The sequence below is a fragment of the Wyeomyia smithii genome, chromosome 1, assembly GCF_029784165.1.
Source record: "Wyeomyia smithii strain HCP4-BCI-WySm-NY-G18 chromosome 1, ASM2978416v1, whole genome shotgun sequence".
Taxonomy (NCBI): Eukaryota; Metazoa; Arthropoda; class Insecta; order Diptera; family Culicidae; genus Wyeomyia; species Wyeomyia smithii.
Window position 1 is genome coordinate 35,717,569 of NC_073694.1, and position 20,045 is coordinate 35,737,613.

A 20,045-nucleotide genomic window follows, 5' to 3' on the forward strand; every position below is an offset into this window, starting at 1 on the left:
AAGGTTTGCTTTACAGCACCTTGTTTGATTTGGTTTGGGTCGTACTACCGCAGGTTGACCAAATGACCATCTCCCGAACGTACGATAGCATATCAATGTCAGAATCTTTTAATTTGTTATAACCCTAGTTTTACCTAACACAAGGATATGCTAATACACATCTTGGTAGAGTGAAGAACCGGGCGGTTTTGATCTGCTCCGGTAGAAAACTAATATGCATGTCTCAGCTGAAGTTTACACGCTCCAAGACTGGTAGAGATTCAATTATAGGAAAAGTTTTCTCTTCTACCCTCCTCGGAACGATGCTGTGCAACTTTAAAGTTACTGTTAAACGAATTTAACTACCTTCACCGGAGCGGAGTGGACAAAGAAAACCTCTGGCCAGTGTCCCTTCCGTCTCCGCTGTCGCAATATACGGAGACAAAGAAACAACTCCGCCCGAAGGTGGAATCGACAAACTTCAGAGCCAATAAAAGAACGTGATTTTTGTGACTGAGTGAGCCGCAATTAATAGAAAAGCCTTAATTTACCTAAAGGCTGACTTGTACTGATTAATTATTAACGTAACCACTCAATTACACTTCGTCTCATCTTTGGCTCTGGCAAGCGGAACCTGCCAGCGGGAAGAGAAATTAAACAGATTTGCATAAATCTGCGGAAACCCTCGCTGGAAACGTTGCGTTTGTTTCACAGACAATCAGCCGAAAGCCGCCATCCCGCCTTCAGCCAGACAAGCGGGGCCACGCTCCAACAGTATGCTGACAGATTTTAAGGTGCAAGATAACAATCTCCGAGAAATGTTTCTCCACCCTCCCACCGTCGCATCATTTCCTCACCGGCTGGAAAGAAATAGACGCAAAACCACAGTCTCTGCAGCTAGCGTGGACTAACTTCTCTCTCCGAACGCGGTCTAATAAATTATTCCGTTTATTATCGCGTTTTAATGACTTGTTTGTCATTTTTCTTAAGCCTCTCCCGTCCGTTCCACCGTGAATCAGCCGACCGCCGTGTCGCCCCGACAGGCTTCGGGGAAAAAACTTGGCACCGACTCTGAACTAGGCAAAAGCTGCACGCAAAATTAAAAATTCAAATATTTAAGTACTACACCAGGCACTGATTAACTTTGCCTCCTATACGTAGGTATGTTTAGGTGAATTTCGGTAGGTTAATTTCCACCGCGAAACCTCTTTGATTTCTTAATCTTGGCCCGTCTGATCGGAGCGGGAAAACGCCCGGGACGGCAGGAAATGGATGAAAAGTTTTCCCGCGAGATTTCGCGTTCATGGTCGTCTCCGTCGTAGGTGGAGTAGTGGGTTGGCTTCGGCGCAAGCAAAATCCACGGAAAAAGTTGGATCAAAAGAATCCGGAAAGTTTTCGAAAGCACGGCTCCCAGCTCGGCTCCCGTCGTTTCGGCTCGATTGGTTCCGGTAGGAAGGCAGGCCGATTCTGGTAAATTGGAATATTTGAAGGTACATTAGCTAACTTTGGAATTCTTGAGTTGCAAGATTTTGCTAGACTTATTATCGGTTGTGTTTGGCTGTGGCGCAATACAACGGCGTTCGGTTTACTGAACTGAACTCGGTTTGAAATTAGGTTTAAGCCAAAACAAGTTTCCCAAATATGTTAAGAGTTGTCAACTTTGGATATTTTGAATTTATTAAAATTCTGCAGTAGATACGAATATAAATAATCATCACGGTGGAAGGAACGACCCCCTAATATTGTGTCTAATCAACTGTAAAGGAAGCAAGGCTTGCAAAGCTTAAATCTTTCAGAGCTGTAGTCAAATCAGACATTTTCAACTTTCTTCTCTGAATGAAGTGATGATATTAGCTCATTAATTACTCAATTCACAGCTAGGAAGTAAATGAAACTTCACACTTTATGAGGTACAAAAACTGCTACTGCTGCTTGCCGGTATATTTTTCTTTGTTTCCGACTGCTGGAACCCAGCAGGGAAATGCCATTATGTTTTTAACCTTCCACTACTGTCGACTGATGGCCAGATTCTCACACCTGAAGTAATTGGAATCCCCACTCCGGGGAGTGAAATCAACCCGCCAGTGAGTCTCGGCAATAGATGCCAGCCCCTCTTCTTCTGCTGCTTCTCCTTTTTCCACCGGAAATTCGTACAGACAAAACATCGAGCCGACAAGAAACGTGCCGATTGAATTATAATGAACATGTTGCGGTATTTTTATAGTCTCTAGCAAACGGTGAAAGGTGATTTCCATGCGCGCGTCCTTGGTCTTATACCTTGGCGCCGCCACCAGGTTCGTTACTTTGCGGAAAATACGGCAGTGCACACATCTTGCATGCATAATTTCCCGCCGTCGAAACCAGTCTGCACGTGGAGATTTATGGCTCCGAACAATGGTTGCGGAGCACGTGATTAAGGAGTTTATGACCTTGCGGTTTTTCGGCCCAGATTGTGAAACGGTTCGCTTGGACAGCTTCAACGTGAAAGGATTTAATTTATCGAAACTATTATCATAGGCATAGTTTGAAATAACAAAAAATCGCTTCCAATTCACCTTCTATTTCAGCAGAAGAAAAATGGGACTTTTTTTTTCTTAAGAAACCCACCGGTGCCGGTCGGAGGAAAATAAACAACCCCGGTACGGATCCTATCTGTCACCGTAAAACCACCATCGAATCCATTATAAAAGCTCTATTTGTCTCTCTACATTATTTAATGACCCGTACAGATGAAAAGAAACCGTCTGCCCGCACCGGCAGCTGCTCTCAAGTGGACAAAGGCCGTTTTCCTATGAGTAAATACCGGCTCCAATCCCCACTCCAGCGAGTAGCCAACGGCAGCAGCACCCACAAGAAAGGTTGAGACGACAAAGAAAGTGATCCCAATTCGATACGTCACCTTTGTCAGAGTCGAACGAAGACCGGAAAGAGAGCGAGAAGGAACAAAAAGGTTACACTTTCCCTTTGGTTTGAAAATCCAGGAAAATCACTAGAAGTTGATAGCAATAGAGAAGTCCATCGGAAGGATTCGTGCGGCCGGAGGCAGAGGGATCCGACTGAGGTGAAATCATAAATGCTTGACTTAATTTTTAATTAATTTGAACGTTAATGGTAGATGACAGCAGGGGCAATCGGTAGGAAACTGGTGGCACAAACGGTAGGAGTTTCAGTTCTCGGAGAAAGTGGAAGACTGATAACTTCTGCCGGGTCGAGCCAGCAGAGGGATTAAACGTTGCGATCAAGTTGACAAGGGCGCGGTCGTCCGTAACCAGAAATTCCCATTTGATGGCGAAAGCTTGCTTCTATTTTCCTGAGCTAATATTCGACCGCCCCGATAATGGCACCCCCGAAAGTGGGTTCAATCGAAATGGATTAACCCTTGCAATCGGTTGGGAAAGTTTAATTTAAAACAGTTCAGGTTTATCTGCGGGTGGATAAAATCAATCTTTTAGTTTTTGTTTTAATTTTTTCACCCCGTATAGGAGTTGAAATAATGGGCGGAAATAATCGATTGATCACTCAACATAAACAAATGATAGTTACCGATAGTTGTATAAAAAATTCAACATCAGTGGGTTAGTGTTTTTTTTTTTGTATACCTGAAAGGTATTGGAACCAAGAGACTTGTTTATTATCTTTTGTGGCTGACCTTGCTTGCTGTACACAGATTATGAGGCACCTGTGCTCATTAATGGACCAAGATTTGTTGGTTTAATGCTGCGTTCCAATTTCTTCGGGCTTTGAATGCATAAATGGTGCCAAATTTTAAATTTAATAGAAATATTACCTCTTCCGTCAACGAAAACGACTGATTCATAGAGGTAACCTGAGAAGCTAGCATGTAAGCATCACAGCCCATCTTCTACAACATGAAAACACAATTGAAAACAGGGAAAACGCATATTTTTTTAACTAAACCAATCTACTAATCCATGGAATGGAATCTTCTTAGTTCACTTTAGATTTCTCACAAAGTAGAATCCTCAAAAACTCTCTTAAAAGCTCTAAATCTGATATTATAGTAGGGCATCTGCAGTCTCAAAATCATTTATCATTTACCTCAGAAAACAAAACCCGTCCATTGTTCTACATGGCTACACCGGACACGTTCAGCAGCCAACCAAAGTTTTTTTTTTTTTTCATCATTAGCGGACCACTTTTTATTTTAACCACTGAACAAGATCACTCACTACACTAAGAATACTTTAATCTTTAAAATGTTCACCTAAATTTTCCTATAACAAGCTTGAATTAGCAGAGATATATGAGATGAATTTCTACAATTCCTAAAATTTTTTATGTATTTTCATCTATTTTCACTGCATTGAAAAAAATCAAAAGTTGCCAAATCAGTTTCTGGTAATACGAAAAAATCATACTGAAAATTTTAAACTATTCCGACATAATTGACATAAATTGACAGCACTGTGGTGGTTACCTAGGTTACCAATTTTGCATGTAAACAACTACAGCGGATATCTAGGTAACCTACTACGACGGGCTGCGGCTACGTTCATTCAAGATAATGTGATTCATTCATGATTAGCAGTGTGGTGAATATAGGGCGTCGTGAAATGAATAATTGAGCAGTGATTCACGTTTTGAGATGGATATGGAAGCGTTGTGAAAAATGGTTCTTTTTTTACAATATTCAGGATAAATCTAACTAAGTTTACTAAATATACACTGCTGAACGATTCCATAAGAGCACGTAAGCGTATTTTGTTTATTTGATCAATGATTTCGTGAAAATTTGCTGTTTAATCCGTGCATTCTTCGTGAATATCGGCTTAATGAGATGAATAATGAAGCAGTTGCCCCTATTCCCTGAAATTCAACATCAATTTCCCTGATATTTTTACAAGCCTTCCCTACACACTTAAAATTTATTGCCGGCATACGATTACTTAAATCAACACCAGCAGCTTTACTGACGGTTTTTGTCTTTGATAATGACACGCTTGCTCATAGCGACACTAGCGGCATTATTGCCCACTAAGCAAAATTACAAAATAAACGTCATTTTTCTGGTCGATGAAATCGTCATCGAGTGGCACGTCCGTTTGTCTGTGGTTGTGCTGTTGGCTATAAAAAATTTGTTATTTAGGAAGCAGAATAAATCCAGTAGAAATAATCAAGGTATTTTTTTTTCTATAAATTGAAGTGTGTGTAAATTTCCTTTAACAAATAATAAGGCTAGGTCTCACCGCTAGGTAGATTATTTGTGTTTTTTAGCTGAGTGAAATTATTGTGTGTTTTGATGACGTCCCTTATCTATATTTCATCAACTCCAAAATCCTTCCAATATTTCTTGATTCCATTATAATACTAATTACTCTTATATGTTTATTTTTCAGAAAGACTTAACGGACAACTATAAGTGAATCCAGGATTCACAAATTTATTAAGTTTTTCTCATACAAACATGGAAAAGACTGGCCCTCTAAAAAATACATGAGCGACCCAGAAACTTTGCAAATTTTAGGAATGAAAATTAATACGAAGAACCGTTTGAAGGTTTACACATTAATAAAATCTTTAAAACGTGACAACTCGTTACTGCTTCCAGATACTTGTGACAAAACTGCAGATCCAAGTCGGATAGAAAGTCAAAATTTAAAGAAACCGAATTTGTTAAAATTCACGTAATTCCAGAAACAATGAACGTTTCTGAGACCATCGAGAGAAATATGTTGAGCGATGGTACAGAGAACAATTTTGATATTCAAATAATGCATTACTTATCGAAACTGCTCGGCAAACATCAATTTCACAAGTTGCTGATGTTTCTGTTTCCACGGTATCTCAATTGTCAAAGTGATTTTCATTTCCCTTTCACCCGGGAGATAAAAATAAGCTCTTGTAAAAAAAAAATAAGAAACACAACAATTATCTCTACAAGCCTTGATATCCTCCGAGCTCAATGGAATCGACTTTGACATTTCTTTTACGCAGAAGATGGATTTTCAAAACAACGAAATAGAGCTGAAGCATTGCCAAGTTCAAAGTGTTTTTCAAGAAGCACACGAACAAGTTAGAAATAATAGAAATATTACCTTTCGTTTCAAAGATTTTCTCGACTCTGGGAAGGGACTTTCTTGGAAACGACCCTCACTAACACGCAGAGAATCCTGAGTAAGAATCCCCAGGATACCGATTAACACGGTGATGGAATCGTGAAAGGAATCGCAAACACGATCCGGAGGATTCCCACCACGATTCTTATTCAAGAATCCTAGATTCATTTTCAGGGAATTCCTGAGGATTCTATTTTCAGGAATCCTTTTAAAGGACGCTCACGAATCCAATGTGAGGAATCCTAGAGAATCTATGCAAATCTGTTGATATGTTGCGACAATACAATCACAGTAGGTGTCGATGTTAAGCAAATATCGTAGTAGCCTTAAGTAACTGTAAGTTAAATAAAATTTTCATTATTGTTCCAACTGTCAACCGGAGTAGTTTGTTCTACGGCTCTAACCAGTTAACAAGATGTTATGGGCCCAGTCCCAGTGAAACCAAGTTTCAAGCTTTATTCAAACGAACATGGCCACTCCAACGTCAAGTTCCTTGCTAGGCGGAGGAGATGCTGCACCGATCCGGATGTCCAGTTCGTCAAGTCTGCCGTCAATACAACTTCTGCTAGGCCGCGAAAACTGGTCTACGTGGAAGTTTACGGTTCAGACGTTCTTGGAACTGGAAGATCTTTGGGAAGCAGTCAAACCGAAGTCGAATGAAGACAGAACACTGGCGGTCGTGGATGCGTTGAAGGACCGGAAAGGCAAAGGGAAAATAATTCTTTTATGGGATCCGGTGAATTGCGTACATGTGAGGGAAGCTACTTCTACGATGGATGCGTGGTCAAAGTTAAAAGCAGCGTTTGAGGACTCTGGTTTAACCCGGTAAGTCGGCCTGTTGAGAAAGCTTATAACAACGTCTCTAACTACCAGTGACTTCATGGAAACGTTCGTCAACAGTATCGTAGAAACGGCACACCAGCTACAAGGAATTGGTTTTTAATCAGTGACGAGTGGATTGGAACTCTCCTATTGATCGGATTGCCTGAAGAATACCGACCAATGATTATGGCATTCCGGAGTAGCAATTACCGGAGACATCATAAAAACTAAACTGCTGCAGAAAATTCGAGTACCTACGTCGGGAGCTGCATACGCAAGTGACAGGCCGTGGAAGAAACAAGTCAAGAAGAATGATGAACCGAATTCGTCATCTAGCAAAGGACCAAAGTGTAGGCGATGCCATAAATTTGGCCATATTGCAAAGGAATGTTCTTCAAAAGCTCTCAGAAAGAGTATAGCGTGGTATACGGTGTTGTCGGCGTTCGAGGAAGTCAACAACAACTGGTATTTTGATTCAGGTGCTTCAAATCATTTCGCCAAGTCGGAACGGTTCTTAAGGAGCCCCTCGAGTAGCAGTGGTACAGTCCTTGCCGCCAACGGAGGATCAATGAAGGTAATCGCCAAAGGAAGCATGAAATTGAAGCCAGCATGCTGTCCAGATAACCCTATCGTAGTGCATGATGTCCAGGTGATTCCGGAACATTCGACCAACTTGCTTTCGGTGAATCAGATTTTCAAACGTGGACATGCGGTTACATTCAGCAAGGATGGCGTTGAAGTTTTTACCCCGAATGGCGAAATAGTGGCTACTGGAAGTAGGAAGCGTGACCTGTTCAAGCTGGATCAGAGTCAGTCATCAAAAATCTTGACGTGTTCGTCCCAAGAGAGCGCGGAACTGTGGCATAAGAGGCTGAGTCATATCAACTACGACATTCTGCAAAGGATGAAAGGTGGCCTAGTTTCCGGAGTCGAGTATTGTACGTCGCCCAGAAAGAGCGAAAATGCAAGATATGTGCTATGGGTAAGCAAACACGTTTGCCGTTTAGCAGGTCGTGAACACGAGCGTCAGATCTGCTGGAAGTCGTCCACTCGGATATTTGTGGACCTATGGAGGAAAAATCGCTGGGTGGAAGCAGGTACTATTTGACGATCACAGATGACAAATCTCGTCGAATCTTTGTGTACTTTCTGAGGGAAAAGTCAGCAGAAAGCGTGTACAACGCGTTTGAAGTTTTTCGTTCCATGGTCGAGCGACAAACCGGGAAGAAAATGAAAATGCTCCGAACTGATAATGGGAAAAGATTTACGAATAGAAGACTAGAAAACCATTTGAGTAGTTTGGGAGCCCGTCATCAGATAACGGCGGACTACACACCGGAACAAAATGGACTAGCTGAACGAGTAAATCGAACCATCGTCGAGCGTGCACGGTGCATGCTCTTTGATGCGGGTCTGCCAAAAACGTTCTGGGCCGAAGCAACAGCAACGGCCGTGTACCTGACTAATCGATCCCCAACTAAAAGACACGAGATGACACCAGAAGAAATGTGGTCCGACAAGAAGCCCAACCTAACACATGTTCCAGTCTAAGGTTCAAAAGCGATGGCACATGTTCCCAAGCCGAAACGCAAAAAGTGGGATGCAAAAGCGTACGAATGCATACTCACTGGATTTGATGAACAAAGAAAGGCTTACCGTTTGTGGGACATGCAATCCAAGAAAATTGTCAAGAGCCGAGTTCATCAGCGAGAGCGGAGAGGAATTGACGTCAACTTTCAAAGCTCAGTCAATGGCACATGATCGTGAAATAGTCCGTTTAGATCTTGGTGATCCATTTCCTTTCGAAGACGTCTCCAAAGTAAGAGAAGCACCACACGAAAGAGAAGACGCAATAAAAAACAACGATGATGATGAACCAATAGAGAACGACGAATCAAGCACTGATGAAGATTATGACACTTCAACGAGCGACGTGACCATATCTGAGCTCCCCCCGCAAAAAGCAAAGCAAAGCCTTGGTGCTACATTCCGGTTCGGAACTTGGCCTTCTGTTTATTTATACACAGACTTCGCAGCCGACTATTTAGTGTACAGGACAATTGCGGGCTAACGCTACGATCTTACTGACACTAACAGTCTCTCCCGAGACGAGACTCGAACCTACGACGACTGGCTTGTTAGGCCAGCATCGTATCTCGAGACTATCTGGGAGATGCGCTCCCCCCGCAAACATCTTCAAATCCACCCGAGTCACAGGTGTTGAGGTGAAGCGGAAAGGAGCGCTATCTGACAGGCATGTTAAAAGATTTTTTATTTTCGAGCAAAGGACTGCCCTCCGATCAGTTTTCAGACAGCCAGTCCGAGCTTAGTACCAACAAGAGTACTAGAGAAAGCTGCGACAGGCCTGAACATGACGCAAGCGCACACCAGCAAGGACTAGCAGCCAGACGTCAACCATTAGTTAATAGAGATCCCCGTAACGCATCCGAAGCCCTGAGTGGACCAAAAGCAAAATTCTGGAAGGACGCGATGGACGACGAGTATCTGTCTCTGATCAAGAACGATACATGGGACATAGTTGAACTGCCCTCGAACCGTAAGGCTATAGGTTGCATGTGGATATTCAGAACAAAGGAGGACAAGAATGGGAACATAGAGCGGCATAAGGCTCGATTGGTGGCTCAGGGATTCACGCAAAAGTTCGGAGTGGACTTTGATGAGGTGTTCGCACCTGTTGCCAAGCAAGTGACTCTCCGGACACTTCTTACCATTGCAAATCGACGTGAAATGTTGGTAAATCACATGGATGTCAAAACGGCGTATCTTCATGGGAAGCTGGAAGAAACCATCTACATGAAGCAGCCAGAAGGTTACACCATGGGAGGTCAACAAGCAGTCTGCATGCTGAAGAAAAGTTTATGTGGACTTAAACAATCTGCTCGTGTGTGGAACCAAAGCATCGATGTAGTTTTCAGGAAGATGGGATTCAAGCCATCGTCAGCGAATTCATGTTTCTATATAAAAAAGAAGGGCAATACGTTTACCTTCATCCTGATATACGTCGACGACATGCTTATAGTAAGTCAGACTGAGGAGGAGTACAACGCAGTATACCAAGCACTGCAACAAGCCTTTACCGTAATTGCACTTGGTGACGCTAAGCATTTCCTTGGTATCGAGATTGAGAGGGATGGCAACGGTTTTAAGCTAAACCAGAAACAGTACATTCTGAAGCTAGTGGGACGATTTGGTCTGGAAAACGCCAAGCCATCAAGAATACCGTTGGATCCTGCGTACCTACAGCAGAAGGAGGAGAACGAGACACATTTGCCAAACAATGCTCAATATCTGAGTCTCATCGGCGGTCTGCGTCCTAGCTTCGGCTGGACATATACTAAAATTGGAACGATACAGAGAAGATTAGCATCGGCGGTCTGCTGTACATTGCAGTTCAAACCCGGCCTGACATAGCAGCAAGCGTATCTATCTTGGCCCAAAATTCAAGCTGCCCAACACAGCTGGACTGGCAAGAATTCAAGAGGGTACTAAGATACTTGAAATCTACATACGATCATAAACTACACCTCGGATATACTGCTGCTGGCCTGGAAATGTTTGCAGATGCCGACTGGGCAGGTGACCATCGAAACCGGAAATCCAATTCCGGTTTCTTAATTCAACTTGGAGGTGGCGTAATCAGTTGGGCTTCCCGCAAACAGAGTTGTGTTGCATTATCGTCAACAGGAGCCGAGTTCGTGGCATTAACTGAAGCGTGTCAGGAATTAAGCTGGATGCGAAAGTTGCTGATCGATATGGGTGAAGATGTGTTCAAACCAGTTACTACCTACGAAGACAATCAAAGCTGCATTCGTTTGGTGGAAAGCGACAGAATTGAAAAGCGATCCAAGCACATCGAGCCTAATTTTTTTTACGTACGTGAGCTTCAACAGAAGCAGCAGATTATTTTGGAATACTACCCGACCGAGTTATTGCTTGCAGATATTCTCACGAAGCCATTACAACACCTACGATTAAAAACGTTACGTGAGAAAATAGGAGTACTATAAGATTTTTGTCGAGGATGAGTGTTGATATGTTGCGACAATACAATCACAGTAGGTGTCGATGTTAAGTAAATAGCGTAGTAGCCTTAAGTAACTTTTAGTTAAATAAAATTTTCATTATTGTTCCAACTGTCAACCGGAGTAGTTTGTTCTACGGCTCTAACCAGTTAACAAGCGAATCGTATGTGTTCGTCCGGGGAGAATGACTCTCAAAAGTACTTGACGAAAAAAAAAAACAAAAATTAGTAAAGTACAAACAGGGTAATCAAAGACGAAACCTCTATGAAACGAGTGAAGATAAAATTGCTTTTACGACGTATCAGGATTTGATACGCAATTCAAATCATACATGTAAGGCCCATTTAAAAAATATGTTTTCAAGCTGAAACCGGCACGAACTATTAAAATCTTTGCTAATTGCATGTTTAGCACATGCAAAAGATTCATTTTTCCGCTACATTTAATAATAATTCAAATTATGACATAGAATTGCATGACATGCAAGAATAGGTTCACAAGGAAAAAATGGTTTCATACATGCGAAAAAAAGAGCGAGCTGTTGTTCAAAATGAATTATTGGAAACCAACTCCTCGTTTCTCCAAGATCAAGTTCGTGATCTGATAAAAAACAAAAACACCAGTGGCATGGATTTAGGACATCGGGTATCGGATGGCACAGCACGACAAATCGCATCGGAAGCTAGATTTAAGCTTCGACAAGACAAAGATGTTTTTCAAGCTTTGAAGAAATTTTCGCAATCAGCCAACCCAACCATTATGTGTCTTCAATAGGGGAGGATTGTACAAAACGCACCAGTTAAGCATTTGCGCGATTTACAGCGCTTCAAATCATTACAAAGCGACATTGAACGTGTAGGATGATTGTAGGATCCATTTATTGTATGTTTATGACGAAGTTTGTTCTGTAATACTCGATTTCAATGCCTTTTTTGATAAAAATTACCAGTGCCGCCAAAGAAGCCCGTGACCAAAACGCACCACAACAAAGGTCAGTATGCTCCAAAGCAGTAGGCTAATATGCTACTAGCAGAAATCAGCACGCGAAGTGAGAAGCGCTTGAAGTCTCGAAAGTAAAATCTACTATATAAAAATGGAATTCCGTAACGCTTGATCTTATTGATATTATTCCCTCAGTCTCTGTGGTGTACAGTAATCATCATCATTTTGAATCGTTCTAAATCAAAAACAATAAGCGGTGACATGTAGGTTTTTTAACATGAAAATGTTCGCTGATATTCAGGAAAGACATTAGTTATAAAAAAATAGTTATCTAATTACTAAAACTTGAGATATTATTCACAAAACTACGTAAAACATGCAAAGTTATGACTTTCTGTGCTAAATTTGCCTCTAAATCAAAATTCAAAGCGATGACATATGATTCTTTTTTAACTAAAATGTTTGTTAATGTTCAGGGAAGACATTCGAGAAAAAATATTGAGTATCTGATTACTAAAACTTGAGATATTATTCACAAAACTACGTAAACATGCAAAATTATGATTTTTTATACTGAATTCGTCTCCAAATCAAAATTCAAAGCGATGACATGTGATTCTTTTTTCATTAAAATGTTAGTTGATGTTTAAGAAAGATATTTGAGAAAAAATAATAGGTATCTAATTACTAAAACTTGAGATATTATTCACGAAACTACGTAAAACACGCAAAATTACGACTTCCTGTGCTAAATTTGCCTCTAAATCAAAATTCAAAGCGTTGACATATGATTTTTTCCACTTAAATGTTTGTTAATGTTCAGGAAAGACATGTGAGGAGAAATAATTAGTATCTGTTTACTAAAACTTGAGATTTTATTCACAAAACTACGTAAAACAAGCAAAAATATGCTGAATTTGCCTCTAAATCGAAATTTCAAGCGATGACATGTGATTTTTTTTACATTAAAATGTTTGTAAACGTTTAGGAAAGACAGTTGAAGGAAAGCAACAAGTATCTGTTTACTAAAACTTGAGATTTTATTCACAAAACTACGTAAAACTTGCAAAATTATGACTTTTTATGCTGAATTTGCCTCTAAAACAAAATTTAAAGCCATGACATGTGATTCTGTTTTCATTAAAACGTTTGTTAATGTTCAGGAAAGACATTTGAGGAAAAATAAACAGTTTATGATGACTAAAACTTGAGATATTATTCACAAAACTACGTGAAACATGCAACTTTATGACTTTTTATGCTGAATTTGCCTCTAAATCAAATTTGTAAGCGATGATAGGTGATTTTTTTCACATTAAAATGTTTGTAATCGTTTAGGAAAGACATTTGAAGGAAAGTAACAAGTATATGTTTACTAAAACTTGAGATTTTATTCACAAAACTACGTAAAACATGCAACTTCATGAATTTTTATGCTGAATTTGCCTCTAAATCAAAATTTAAAGCGATGACATGTGATTTTTTTTACATTAAAATGTTTATAAACGTTTAGGAAAGACATTTGAAGGAAAGTAACAAGTATCTGTTTACTAAAACTTGAGATTTTATTCACAAAACTACGTAAAACTTGCAAAATTATGACTTTTCATGCTGAATTTGCCTCTAAAACAAAATTTAAAGCCATGACATGTGATTCTTTTTTCATTAAAACGTTTGTTAATGTTCAGGAAAGACATTTGAGGAAAAATAAATAGTATATGATTACTAAAACTTGAGACATTATTCACAAAACTACGTGAAACATGCAACTTTATGACTTTTTATGCTGAATTTGCCTCTAAATCAAAATTTAAAGCGATGACATGTGATTTTTTTACATTAAAATGTTTGTTAACGTTCAGGAAAGACATTTGAAGAAAAGTAACAAGTATCTGTTTAATAAACTTGAGATTTTATTCACAAAACTACGTAAAACAAGCAAAATTATGACTTTTTATGCTGAACTCGCCTCTAAATCTAATTCCAAAGCGATGACATGTGATTCTTTTTTCATTAAAATGTTTGTCAACGTTCAGGAAAGATGTGTAAGGAAAAATAATTAGTATCTGATTACTAAAACTTGAGATATTATTCACGAAACTACCGAAAACACGCAAAATTATGGCTTTCTGTGCTAAATTTGCCTCTAAATCAAAATTCAAAGCGTTGTCATATGTTTTTTTTTTCACTAAAATGTTTGTTAACGTTCAGGAAAGACATGTGAGGAAAAATATTGAGTATCTGATTACTAAAACTTGAGATTTTATTCACAAAACTACGTAAAACTCGCAAAATTGACTTTCTATGCTGAATTTGCCTCTAAATCTAATTCAAAAGCGATGACATGTGATTCTTTCTTCATTATAATGTTTGTTTATTTTAAAATCTAAAATGTATGCTTGAAGATGATTTTCTGTATACAGCACAACAATATTGCAGCCTTCTAATAGCGCTCTCGATCAACCAGATTAGTTGAGAAAATTCGTTATCGATATTGTTTTAGCACATTTTGCATGTTGTAGGATAAGAACAACGATACACCGTGCCCCAGAGCTGAGTCGAGAAAAATTGCAGTTCGAAAAGATTCTCGACCTGATCGGGGATCGAACCCGATATCACAACCGTGTGGGAGCCAATCGACATCGCTTACCACAGAGCCACGAGGACCATATACAGCATACAGGATACAGAAAATCACCGAAAAATATTTTTTTTTAATTTATACGTTTTTATACGATTACATGCGAAACTTTGACTTTTTATGCGCAATTCGCCTCTGAATCAAAATTCAATGATATGTTTTTTTTTGCAATAAAATGTTCGTTGTTCTTTCATCTACAATTTTTTTTGCAGAATAACCCATATCCCGAGCATGAACATTTTACATTTCTGATGTTTTCGTAGTTTTGTGAATAGTTACATTTTACGGCATTCGATTTACTTTTGTACTTTTGAATTTGAATTTGATTTTTATTAGAGAGCTTTTAACCAGAAGGTCATTCAGCTCTTAATCTTACTGTTTTACTTTTTTTGCGTTAATCCAAACTAGAACTCACATCTAGCTGCAGGAAAGGTTACGATTCATTTGTTTGAATATCGATTAAGAGGCAGCTTAAGCATTAAAAATCTTTTATTTTCTTATTTTCTACAAAGTTTTGTGGATTAAAAAATGGCGACTTCCGGTTTCAGGAAAATAACCTAAAGTGATATATGGCCAACAATTTCAATACTTCCGAAAGTGGGCCTCCATACGTCATTTTACAGCGATGACACATTTTTTTTTTTCATTAAAATGTTTGTTAACGTTCAGAAAAGACATTTGAAGAAAAATAACAAGTATCTGATTACTAAATTTGATATATTTTTCACAAAACTACATGAAACATGCAAATTTATGACTTCTAAAGTGATATTTGGCCAACAATTTCAATACTTTCGAAAGTGGAACTCCATACGTCATTTTGAAATCCAAAATGGTGACTTCCAGTTTCTGTAAATCAGCCCAAAATCACAAAAAACAATCCAATATGGGTATTTCCGTTCTGCACGTTCTCAGAATATTGAAGTAGAGTATCGAACGTCTTCGTCAGTAGTTTTCTTCGGTAGTTTTACTGGCGCAATCTTATCCAAAAAAGGTCCGAAAAAAACACCGACGAAGACGTTCGACACCCTACTTAAAGAGATGATGGAAGTATAAGATGTAAATTATATTTTTGAAGTGAGTTGAGCTAATGCAGCAATCTACTATATAAAAATGGAACTCCGTAACGCTTGATCTTATTGATATTATTCCCTCAGTCTCTGTGGTGTACAGTAATCATCATCATTTTGAATCGTTCTAAATCAAAAACAATAAGCGGTGACATGTAGGTTTTTTAACATGAAAATGTTCGCTGATGTTCAGGAAAGACATAAGTTATAAAAAAATAGTTATCTAATTACTAAAACTTGAGATATTATTCACAAAACTACGTAAAACATGCAAAATTTTGACTTTTTATACTGAATTCGTCTCCAAATCAAAATTCAAAGCGATGACATGTGATTCTTTTTTCATTAAAATGTTAGTTGATGTTTAAGAAAGATATTTGAGAAAAAATAATAGGTATCTAATTACTAAAACTTGAGATATTATTCACGAAACTACGTAAAACACGCAAAGTTATGACTTTCTGTGCTAAATTTGCCTCTAAATCAAAATTCAAAGCGTTGACATATGATTTTTTACACTAAAATGTTTGTTAATGTTCAGAAAAGACATGTGAGGAAAAATAAATAGTATCTGATTACTAAAACTTGAGATTTGATTCACAAAACTACGTAAAACAAGCAAAAATATGCTGAATTTGCCTCTAAATCGGAATTTCAAGCGATGACATGTGATTTTTTTTACATTAAAATGTTTGTAAACGTTAAGGAAAGACAGTTGAAGGAAAGTAACAAGTATCTGTTTACTAAAACTTGAGATTTTATTCACAAAACTACGTAAAACTTGCAAAATTATGACTTTTTATGCTGAATTTGCCCCTAAAACAAAATTTAAAGCCATGACATGTGGTTCTTTTTTCATTAAAAAGTGTGTTAATGTTCAGGAAAGACATTTGAGGAAAAATAAATAGTTTATGATTACTAAAACTTGAGATATTATTCACAAAACTACGTGAAACATGCAACTTTATGACTTTTTATGCTGAATTTGCCTCTAAATCAAATTTGGAAGCGATGATAGGTGATTTTTTTTACATTAAAATGTTTGTAAACGTTAAGGAAAGACATTTGAAGGAAATTAACAAGTATCTGTTTACTTAAACTTGAGATTTTATTCACAAAACTACGTAAAACATGCAACTTTATGAATTTTTATGCTGAATTTGCCTCTAAATCAAAATTTAAAGCGATGACGTGATTTTTTTTACATTAAAATGTTTATAAACGTTTAGGAAAGACATTTGAAGGAAAGTAACATGTATCTGTTTACTAAAACTTGAAATTTTATTCACAAAACTACGTAAAACTTGCAAAATTATGACTTTTTATGCTGAATTTGCCTCTAAAACAAAATTTAAAGCCATGACATGTGATTCTTTTTTCATTAAAACGTTTGTCAATGTTCAGGAAAGACATTTGAGGAAAAATAAATAGTATATGATTACTAAAACTTGAGACATTATTCACAAAACTACGTGAAACATGCAACTTTATGGTTTTTTATGCTGAAGTTGCCTCTAAATCAAAATTTAAAGCGATGAGATGTGATTTTTTTTTACACTAAAATGTTTGTTAACGTTCAGGAAAGACATTTGAAGAAAAGTAACAAGTATCTGTTTACTAAAACTTGAGATTTTATTCACAAAACTACGTGAAACAAGCAAAATTATGACTTTTTATGCTGAATTCGCCTCTAAATCTAATTCCAAAGCGATGACATGTGATTCTTTTTTCATTAAAATGTTTGTCAACGTTCAGGAAAGATGTGTAAGGAAAAATAATTAGTATCTGATTACTAAAACTTGAGATGTTATTCACGAAACTACCGAAAACACGCAAAATTATGGCTTTCTGTGCTAAATTTGCCTCTAAATCAAAATTCAAAGCGTTGTCATATGTTTTTTTTTTCACTAAAATGTTTGTTAACGTTCAGGAAAGACATGTGAGGAAAAATATTGAGTATCTGATTACTAAAACTTGAGATTTTATTCACAAAACTACGTAAAACTCGCAAAATTATGACTTTCTATGCTGAATTTGCCTCTAAATCTAATTTAAAAGCGATGACATGTGATTCTTTTTTCATTAAAATGTTTGTTTATTTTAAAACATAAAATGTATGTTTGAAGATGATTTTCTGTATACAGCACAACAATATTGCAGCCTTCTAATAGCGCTCTCGATCAACCAGATTAGTTGAGAAAATTCGTTATCGATATTGTTTTAGCACATTTTGCATGTTGTAGGATAAGAAAAACGATACACCGTGCCCCAGAGCTGAGTCAAGAAAAATTGCAGATCGAAAAGATTCTCGACCTGATCGGGGAACGAACCCGATATCACAACCGTGTGGGAGCCAATCGACATCGCTAACCACAGAGCCACGAGGACCACATACAGCATACAGTATACAGAAAATCACCGAAAAATATTTTTTTTTAATTTATACGTTTTTATACGATTACGTGCGAAACTTTGACTTTTTATGCGCAATTCGCCTCTGAATCAAAATTCAATGATTTGTTTTTTTTGCAATAAAATGTTCGTTGTTCTTTCATCTAAATTTTTTTTTGCAGAATAACCCATGTCTCGAGTATGAACATTTTACATTTCTGATGTTTTCGTAGTTTTGTGAATAGTTACATTTTACGGCATTCGATTTACTTTTGTACTTTTGAATTTGAATTTGATTTTTATTAGAGAGCTTTTAACCAGAAGGTCATTCAGCTCTTAATCTTACTGTTTCCCTTTTTTCCGTTAATCCAAACTAGAACTCACATTTAGCTGCAGAAGAGGTTACGATTCATTTGTTTGAATATCGATTAAGAGGCAGCTTAAGCATTAAAAATCTTTCATTTTCTTATTTTCTACAAAGTTGGCGTTTCAGGTAAACTTCCGGTTTCAGGAAAATAACCTAAAGTGATATATGGCCAACAATTTCAATACTTACGAAAGTGGACCTCCATACGTCATTTTATAGCGATGACACAATTTTTTTTCATTAAAATGTTTGTTAACGTTCAGAAAAGACATTTGAAGAAAAATAACAAGTATCTGATTACTAAATTTGATATATTATTCACAAAACTACACGACATGCAAATTTATGACTTCTAAAGTGATATTTGGCCAACAATTTCAATACTTTCGAAAATGGAACTCCATACGTCATTTTGAAACCCAAAATGGTGACTTCCAGTTTCTGTAAATCAGCCCAAAATCACAAAAAAACAATCCAATATGGGTATTTCCGTTCTGCACGTTCTCAGAATATAGAAGTAGGGTATCGAACGTCTTCGTCAGTGGTTTTCTTCGGTAGTTTTACTGGCGCAATCTTATGCAAAAAAGGTCCGAAAAAAAAACACTGACGAAGACGTTCGACACCCTACTTAAAGAGATGATGGAAGTATAAGATGTAAATTATATTTTTGAAGTGAGTTGAGCTAATGCAGCAATGAAATATAAAAAAAATCTATCTTTGAAACCTTTGATCCCGAGCATCGCCGGGAATGTTCAACTAGTGAAATATAAAAAAAAATCTATCTTTGAAACCTTTGATCCCGAGCATCGCCGGGAATGTTCAACTAGTCAGAAATAATGTAACATGCACTAAGTTGTCAAGTAATCTCCTGCAAGCTCTTCATAGTGCATTCTGCCCCAATTTTAATTTTGATTGTTTTTAGGTAAAAGTTGATGAAAATTAGTGAAATAATTCGAAATACTCATAGTATTATAAACTACAAAAGTGTATAGGTTAGGGGAACCATAGTTGTTTGTATTATTTACAAATCAGTTGATCATGAGAGCTGAAATAAAACTCATGAATAATTAAATGTTGGACAGAGCCACAGCCAATTGCATGGCTTTTTGAGTATTTTAGTCATTATAGCATACTTTTTTATATAAGAACTGTAGAGAAGCTGGATATTTATAAGAAAAACGAAGAATTTCGTCATAAAAAGCCACATGTGTAAGTATTTTGGGGAGTTATTAGCATGGGCCATCTTACCCAACTGATGCGTCTTGTACGGTTCTCCCCTATATGCCGTTTAATGTTGTTCTACTAACAAAAAAAAAACAACTACAACTAATTTTGGAAGTGAGTGCAACCGGTACTCAAGGGATAACTGTGATCAAAGAAACTATCCTTTTCTACAGTTTCATTGCTGATATAAAGGTTGCCAGCACAGACAAAAGCATGAAACTATTTTCTTTGGCATGCTTTTTCTCAGAGAACCACCATACGTCAAATTTAAATTTAATGATTAAAGCAATAATTCGTTTTCGAGAACCACCAACAAATTGCTTCAGTAATTCGTACCGTTACAACCGATTTTTCTTTAACGGAAATCAATGCGGTTGTACAAGCCTTCAATAGAATGAGTTTGACAGAATATCTTCTTTGTTGTCACAAATGGGTATCAATTTTGAAGGAAGGCAAACCAATAACTTATGTGGTGTTGAAATTATGTAG

At 37.6% G+C, this 20,045-nt stretch overlaps 1 pseudogene; it reads left to right on the forward strand.

Annotated features, from left to right (window-relative positions):
• The first annotated feature begins 10,209 nt into the window (after positions 1-10,209).
• Positions 10,210-10,266, forward strand: LOC129719246 (U6 spliceosomal RNA; annotated as a pseudogene).
• The last annotated feature ends 9,779 nt before the right edge of the window (positions 10,267-20,045 follow it).